Source organism: Lepus europaeus, chromosome 12 (assembly GCF_033115175.1).
Source record: "Lepus europaeus isolate LE1 chromosome 12, mLepTim1.pri, whole genome shotgun sequence".
Classification (NCBI taxonomy): Eukaryota; Metazoa; Chordata; class Mammalia; order Lagomorpha; family Leporidae; genus Lepus; species Lepus europaeus.
In genome coordinates, this window is record NC_084838.1 from 42,192,617 (window position 1) to 42,201,108 (window position 8,492).

The window sequence follows — 8,492 nt, forward strand, 5'->3', positions numbered from 1 at the left end:
GTCTTACAGCTGGGCACATAGCTTCACCCAAATGAACAAAACAAAGCAGAGTGGGAAAGAATGCCCAAGATAGAACTCACAGTCTTATTATAATATCCTACCACTTCTGCTGCTTTCTATTGGTTAGGAGCAAGACAGTAAATCTATCCCATACTCTAGGGGAAGAGATTACCCCAAAATATGAATATCAGGGAGTGGACATTATTGGATGTCTGCTTAGAGCCTGTCACACAACATTCCACATGCCATAAGTGCCACCTGGCTTTTAGGCCACAATAACAGCTACTTCAAAGGTTCATGGAAAATTGAAACTAGAAGATATGTTTAGAAGGATGTGCACGGGCCAGCGCCATGGCACAGTAGGTTAATCCTCCACCTGTGGCACTGGCATCCCGTATGGGTGCTGGTTCTAGTCCCAGCTATTCCTCTTCTGATCCAGTTCTCTGCTATTGCCTGGGAAAGCAGTAGAGGGTGCTTCAAGTCCTTGGGCCTCTGCACCTGTGTAGGATACCTGGAAGAAGCTCCTGGATCCTGGCTTTGGATTGGCTCAGGTCTGGCTGTTGTGGCCTTTTGGGAAGTGAACCAGCGGAAGGAAGACTTTTCTCTCTGTCTCTCCCTCTCACTGTCTGTAACTCTACATCTCAAATAAATAAACTTTAAAAGAAAAAGAAGGAGGAGGAGGAGGAGGACATGCAGTGGCAAGCTCTCTTTGACCACTTCTCTGGCCTAGACTCCCTCAGCATCTGGCTTTGCATGTAAGCAGGACAATCAGCTGTCCTATCTGGATCCTATAGCAATGGCCAGGTCAAGGGGTACAATCCGGTCTTCAGGGCCAACAATCCAGGATTATCTGAATCTACCAAGACCTACCTGTGAAGAAGTAAAAGAGCAATTAGAAAAGAAAAAGAAAGTCTCCAAGGCTTTGAGTGAATTTTAAGAAAGAAAAAAATGAATGGGAACTGAAAGAAAGATCTAGAAAAGCAAAGAGAAATTTTCATGTGGATTTCAAAGCTCAGCCAAAAAACAGACACAAGAACAAAGGAAAGAAGAAATCTGGGAGATGTTCATCTTCCTCATCAAACTATCGTTCTTCCAGTAGTTCTCTGAATTCTGAAGATGAGAATAAGAAACAAGAGAAAAAGAGAAAGAAAAAGAATCATTCACAAAAGTCTTCTAAAAGCTCCATGTCAGAAACTGAATCAGACAGTAAGGATAATTTTTTTTTTTTTTTGAGAGGCAGAGTGGACAGTGAGAGAGACAGAGAGAAAGGTCTTCCTTTGTCGTTGGTTCATCCTCCAATGGCCGCTGCAGCCAGCGCACCACGCTGATTGGAAGGCAGGAGCCAAGTGCTTCTCCTGGTCTCCCATGGGGTGCAGGGTCCAAGCACTTGGGCCATCCTCCAGTGCACTCCCGGGCCATAGCAGAAAGCTGGCCTGGAAGAGGGGCAACCGGGACAGAATCTGGCGCCCCGACCGGGACTAGAACCCTGTGTGCCGGTGCCGTAAGGCGGGGCATTAGCCTGTTGAGCCACGGTGCTGGCTAGGATAATTTTAAAAAGAACTGGCAATCAAAGGCTGCAACTGAGAAAGAAAAGCGCATTAAGAAAAAAGAAATAAAAGCACATCAGGGCTGATGCTGTGGTGCAGTGGGTTTAAGCTGCCATCTGCAATGGCATCCCACATAGGCGCTGGCTTGAGTCCTGGCTGCTCCACTTCTGATCCAGCTCCCTGGTAATGTGTCTGGGAAAGTGGTGGAGGATGGCCCAAATGCTTGGGCCCCTGAACTCATGTGGAAGGCCTGGGGGAAGCTCCTGGCTCCAGCCTGACCCAGCCTTGGCCATTTAGCTATTTAGGGAGTGAACCAATGGATGGAAGATATATCTCTCTCTTTCTTTGTCTCTCCCTCTTTCTCTGCAATTTTGACTTATAAATAAATGTCTAAAAAAACAAATAGGAAACTTAGGAAAATAAATTTTTAAAAGCACTTTAAAGGACTCAGCAAATAAAGAAAGATGGATCCTAGAGATATGCCTTTATCATCTGAATCTTTGTCAGAATCAGATTATATTGAGGAGGTATGCGCGAAAAGAAGAAAAGCAGTAAATAGGTGAAAAAGCAACAGAAAAAAGTGAAAAGCATAAGAAACACAGTAAGAAGAAGAAAAAGAAGGCTAAAAGTTCAAGTCCTGGCTCACTATAACATTAAGAAAACTCAGGACTCCTTTTAAACAAAGTGCAATGTCTAAGGACATTTCAACTGTGGAAAGTATGGCATAGTTGCTAAAACACATGCGTTTTCCTGCTTTTAGAATTATTCTAGACTATCCAGTAGCCACTCAGATGCTGCATGTGAAAGGGGCCATTGATTGTTGCCTGCTGCCTCAACACCTATTTTCTCTATTCCAACGTGAGTGATAACCCTGGGAGATACAACACTGTGATCCAACTAGTGGTTCAGATATTTGAGAATAAGCTAGTCACTTTGGAAATATCCAATAACAAATCAACAGAAACTAAGCCTAGATATGTCTTTACTATGTAATCAGAAATGACCAGAAGAAAACCAGTTTATTTGGGTGCAAAACACTTTGAATATGTTTTCTCAGCATGCAATTTCCATGAACTTTTTGAAGATCCCTTGTAGGCATGGATTTCAATTTTTTTTTTTTGCATCAAAATCAACTTATTTTTTAATTTCATTTTTCCACAAACATTTTGAAGAATATTTGTGTAGATTTCTATATTTTCTCCCAATTCTTTAGTATTAAAAGTCATGAGCATTTGATAAGTTATCTCATGCATTATGCCTTAATTTCAAATAAGTTTAGACAAATCCAGTCTGTTGGTGCTAGTTTAGAGGGTCCCTTGAATGGACAGTTCATTTTAAGGGGACATCTTGAACCCACTTGTTCTCTGTTTACTTTTAAGAGAGCTTATTATGAAACACTCATGGAATCCCAAATGAGTGAAGAATGAATTAAAAATTTAGAAGGGTTTTTCTCCACGGTCGTTCATGCTCTGCCAGTTCATGAGCTGTTCTAACCATACAAATCCCTGCACTCACAAGATCACAGAATTAAAGGTCAAGAAATCTGAATTTGAACCTCAGCTCTGCCTCTAACTAGCTAAAAAAATGTGTTTGGCATCCTTTAGGCTTTTAGTCAAATAACCAGAGCTTGGCATTGAATCTGAGCCACGGCACACTACAGCGGAATCTGTAAGACTCTGCTGGGAGCCCCCCGGCAAGGGATGTGTCTGCTCCCTGTTTCTTCCTAGTTCACACTGTTGCTGCTATGGGCTGACAAAGGCCATAAATTACTTTTCAGTGTCTCTTGTTCCCAAGTGGCTGTTTGGGGAGGGAGCCTGTTGGAGTTGGAGGAAATATTATTTTATATAGCCCTTTGTTTGGCTGTTGCTGTAAGGAAATTTTCAACCAACATGAGGAAGCCACTTCAAAGATTTTACTAGATAGGAATGGGTACCTAAGGATAATCAAAGCTATGAATAACCAGGAGTAACCACTAACACTTAAGGGCAATTTTGCAGGAGCTTTGCATATTGTCTTAGTAAGCTGTTTCTCCAGTCTGGGTGACAGATACTGACTGGTATTATCTTCACCATGCAGATGGTAGGAAGAGAATTTAAGAAACTCACACGAAGTCACAAGTCCTCCCACTGAGAAAGCTAAATGAGAGCCTGGGTCTTTTAGAATCCAGAGCCAGTGTCCTAGGCCACTGTGCAAACTACTTGCAAGTAATTAAAGATCTTTTACTGGAGACCACAGAAACTTGGCAACTTGGACTCATCTGTTTAGGGTGACATTGGCATTTAAAATTTTCACTTCATAGATTTGAAACACAGAGAAAAGTTAAGGTTGGTAATTAAATTATGTAAGAAGGAACATTTTTATACTTCAAAAGTATTAATTTATAAACTTGGAATAAAAAAATATCCAGATAATTGAGGATCAGAAGTAACACATCCTTCAGTACCACCTCACCCTCTGCCAGGTCACTTGTTGTCATTACTGATTCATTTAAATATTCCTTTTTGGGTGGGCAGGATCCTCTTACTTAACAAACCTTTAGGCCTGTAAGAGTCTACAACTTGGGGATTTTCCTCCTTCAGTTTCTACTTCCCTCAACATTAGACTGAAATGGTGTGGGTTAGTTACTATTGAATTGCTACTTACCCTATTAGGGAACAAAATTTATGCAAAATGAGAAATACCTTAAATATCTTGGCATAGAGAGTTGTACACTTAGTAATTCTACTTGTATACTGATTTTTTTCTTCTAACTTGCTTCAATACAACTATGTTGTCCAACAAGGTAACCACAGGCTAAATGAGGCTGTTGAGCACTTAACATGTTGCCAGTTCTAACTGGGAGTTGCTGTATGTTTAAAATACACACTAGATTTCTTAAAGATTTTATTTATTTGAGAGGCAGAGTGAGATAAAGGGGGGGGGGTGGAGAGAGAGAGAGAGACAGACAGACAGACAAAGAAATAAGTCTTCCTTCTGCTGGTTCACTCCTCAATGGCCTCAATAAACAGCTGGAGCTGTGCTGATTCAAAGCCAGGAGCTAGGAGCTTCTTCCAGGTCTCCCCCATGGGTGCAGGGGCCCAAGGACTTGAGCCATCTTCCGCTGCCTTCCCAGGCCATAAGCAGAGAACAGGATCAGAAGAGGAGCAGCCAGGACATGATCTGGTGCCCATATGGGATGTTGGTGCCACAGGTGGAGGCTTAGCCTACTACACCACAGTGCTGGCTCCTACACACTAGATTTTGAAGACTTAGGGAGAAAAGAGAATGTAACATATCTCATTAGTAAATTTTTATATTGATTGTATGTTGAAATAATATTTTGGATGAGTTGAATTGATGTTTATTAGTTTAAAATTCCATCTATTTTTAAGGTAGTTGCTAGAAACTCAAAAGAAATATGTGACACATATTTCTATTGGACAGCATTAGACAAGAATATAGATAAATTAAATATTAAAGGAGTTATAAATAGGAACGTTGATCAAATTTCTGTCTTGGCAGATCTTAAGATAACATTTATTAATAACCCCAATTGTGCCAAATATTGCCTCAACTTACAGAAATACAAATTGCCTTCACTCAAGTTTCATGACTTTGATATTGCATAGTAAGTAGAAGCTTAACATGTCAGTATTGGCAATTGTTTGAGCCAGTCACCTCTCTCAGTTCTTTGCTTGTTGTATTTTTATGCAGTCACTGGAAAAAGCTACCAAGAATGGAGGTAAGGGAAAAAGAGGGCACAATTCTGCAAGGGAATTAGGAGACAGTTGTGTAATTTCCATCTAAGGCTGATAAAAATGAAGGCCTCGTGTCATTAACTCAAGGTGCACTCTCTGGCAGGCCCTTGGCAAGAGGTGTAATGTCTACTTAAGTGGGTCACAGACTGGGCATTCATTTCCATCCATAGGGCTTGTTTCATTTTCTGAGGTCTTGGTTAGCTCCAAGGTGGTGCTTTAAATAATTGTGAAAGCGTCCTTGGAAGTAGTCAAAGTTTGCAGACGAAAGTTTCCAGAGTGGGCATTATTAACTTCCTTTGTCAGGATTTCTCCACCTTCTGATGACACTTCAGCAGAATCCGAGCTTCTCCCCTGGAATCCAACCAGCAAACTGTTATCAGAATTCTCCAGCCACTCCTGGCTACCATTGCCAGTGAACTGGAAAAAAATGTGTAGGAGGAAATGCCAGCCTTGCTGAGTCAGGTAACTTCTTCAACCCCCAGCTGACTGGTTCTTAGTGCGAGTGTGTCCGTAGGATGGCAAGAGGCATAGTCAGCCCAGACCAAGCTCCATCTGATCTGCCAGCCAAGGAAGAGCGCTGTCCAGGGTAGTGAAATGCTCTAACTACGTGCAAGGGAGAGCCAACAGGGTCAGGCTCTATGCCGGCGGTAGGTGTGGTTACTGGCTTACCAAATTCTAGGTTCCTTTGGTGTAGTTAGATCGTAGATGAAAGAAATAATAAACACTGAGGGCTTTCCAAGCCTGTGCTACTGAGAATCTTGTGTTTTCAGTTCAGATCTAAACTAGGAAGGTGGGAATCCAGTTTGAATACTCCCCAAAGCAACTCTGTTTTGGAAGTTTAATTAAAATAGCATGAACTTTGGAGTCAAAAAACATAGGGTTGAGAAATGATTCTGTAAAATAAGAGTCCGGCTGGTGCTGCAGCTCAATAAGCTAATCCTCCACCTGCGGCGCCAGCACACCGGGTTCTAGTCCCAGTCGGGGTGCCGGATTCTGTCCCGGTTGCCCCTCTTCCAGTCCAGCTCTCTGCTGTAGCCCAGGAGTGCAGTGGAGGATGGCCCAAGTGCTTGGGCCCTGCACCCGCATGGGAGACCAGGAGAAGCACCTGGCTCCTGGCTTCGGATCAGTGCAGTGTGCCGGTCGCAGCGCGCTGGCCACGGCGGCCATTGGAGGGTGAACCAACGGCAAAAAGGATTATAAAGTAAATTTAAAGTGTGTTATCAAAAATTTTTTTAAAAAAAAGGAAAGGAAGGAAGGAGGAGGGAGGGAAATATGGTTATATTCTTAGAATTATATCTTTGAAAAACAACCAAAAATTTTTCTGTGTATAGATGTATCAAATTTATCACAAATGTTCTTTGAAAAGGAAACATTGTCAGTTTAAAATAACCCAATCTAAGAAATTTAAACATAATTATCTCATTTCAATAAGAGTTTAATTCAAAAGACAATGAGGAAGTAATTTTTATAAATGAAAATTGAATTCTCCATTCTGTGTGGAAATTACTGCCTAAGTGCTTTCTATGTAGAAAAGAAGATAAATTATGTTCAAACCGAAGACTGAAAGAACTCATTATAAATATATTAGAAATAATGGTAGTACTTAAGGTTTTATTATTAGCATTTCATTATTTATGAAAGTGATTTAGAATTTGTAGCCATGCAAGCTTCTTTGTATTCTTTTAAAATTCCAAACGGAATTATTCCTGTTTTCAGATGACTTGATCTATATAGAGAGAAACTTGAAGACTCTACAAGACTATTAGAACTGCTAAACAAATTCAGTAAGGTTACAGGGTACAAAATCAATATATAACCAGTTACATTTTTATGCAACATAATGAACTTGATGAAAAAGAACTTAGAAGAGCAATCCTATTCACAATAGCCACAAAAATATACTTTGGAATAAATCTAATCAAGGATGTAAAAAGCCTCCACAGTGAAAATTACAAAGTACTGATGAAAGAAATTGAGGAGTGAGTGCTATGGTACAGTGGGTTAAGCAAGAGTTTGTGAAATTGATGTCCCATATCAGGGTGCCTGTTTGAGTCCTGGACGCTCTGTCTCTGATCCGGCTCCCTGCTAATGCATCCTGGCAGGCAGTGGATGATGGTACAAGTGCTGGGTCCCTGATACCCACTTGAGTATCCTGGATGGTGTTCATGGCTCCTGACTTAGGCCTGGCAAATACATAGTAATGAAAATACAGAAAGTCAAGTACAAAGAGACCGTCTAAAATGCAGCCAAAGGAACAGAGATTATCAACAAAGGAGCAATAATCTGTCCACTGCTGATATCTCAATGGGATCGGAGGGAGGGGAGAGGGTGGAGGGAGGAGGGAGGAGGGAGAGGGAGGGAGCTGGAGTCCCAGGAGAAAAGGGAATTTCCTGTGGGACAGGGCTCCAGGAATATGGTAAGATGTGGGCTCCCTGCCCTGGAAAGAGATTTGTCTTTGCCAAGAACACTTTACTGTGAAGCTTGTACTTTGGGAGGAAGCACAGTGGCACATGGGAGTTCATCTGATGACCCCATCTCCACCGTGGCACTCATCTACTGAAGGTGAGCTGAAACTGGAAGGAGATCTGAGGCTCCCGGAGAGTGGCAGAGAGCCGGAAGGAAGTGAGCAGAGCAGGCCGTTTTCTCAGTGGTGCCACTGCTTTATCTCAAACAGGTGTTCCCTTGTCCTCCCCTGAGAACAATTATTAGCGTAAACATTCCTCCTTGAGTAGACTATGAGCACCTGAAAGGCAGGAACTTAATCTTCTTCATCTCTCATTTCAATATTGCTAGCGGTGTACAGTAGCAATGTGATCAATGAGTAAGTAGCTGAAAGACGAATTGTTGTAAAACTGACATGAGCGTGTCTGATCATACACCATGTATTTCTACATTGTGATATTCTGAGAATGAACAAATCCCCCGGAGAATTTGCCACTGGTAGGCATTGATCTTCCCAGCGACTTCAGAGCCAGAAAGAGCAAAAATCCAGTGAATTTGGGGAACCTGATCAGTGAAGCAGTACAGATGAGGGCTTCTTTCTGCTGCCAGAAACATTCCCAAAACTTTAGAGAAGGCAGGGAATTCCAGGCTGTTTCCTGCCAGTGCCTCATCCTGAAGTCCTAAAGATAAACTTTTATTTAAGGAGCTAGTCTATGTTTTAAATTTTTAAAATTTGTTTTCATTTTATTTGAAAGGGAGAGCGAGA

The 8,492-nt window shown here is 41.7% G+C and overlaps 1 pseudogene; it reads left to right on the forward strand.

Annotated features, from left to right (window-relative positions):
* The first annotated feature begins 332 nt into the window (after positions 1-332).
* LOC133770984 (protein FAM133B-like) lies at positions 333-2,198 on the forward strand (annotated as a pseudogene).
* The last annotated feature ends 6,294 nt before the right edge of the window (positions 2,199-8,492 follow it).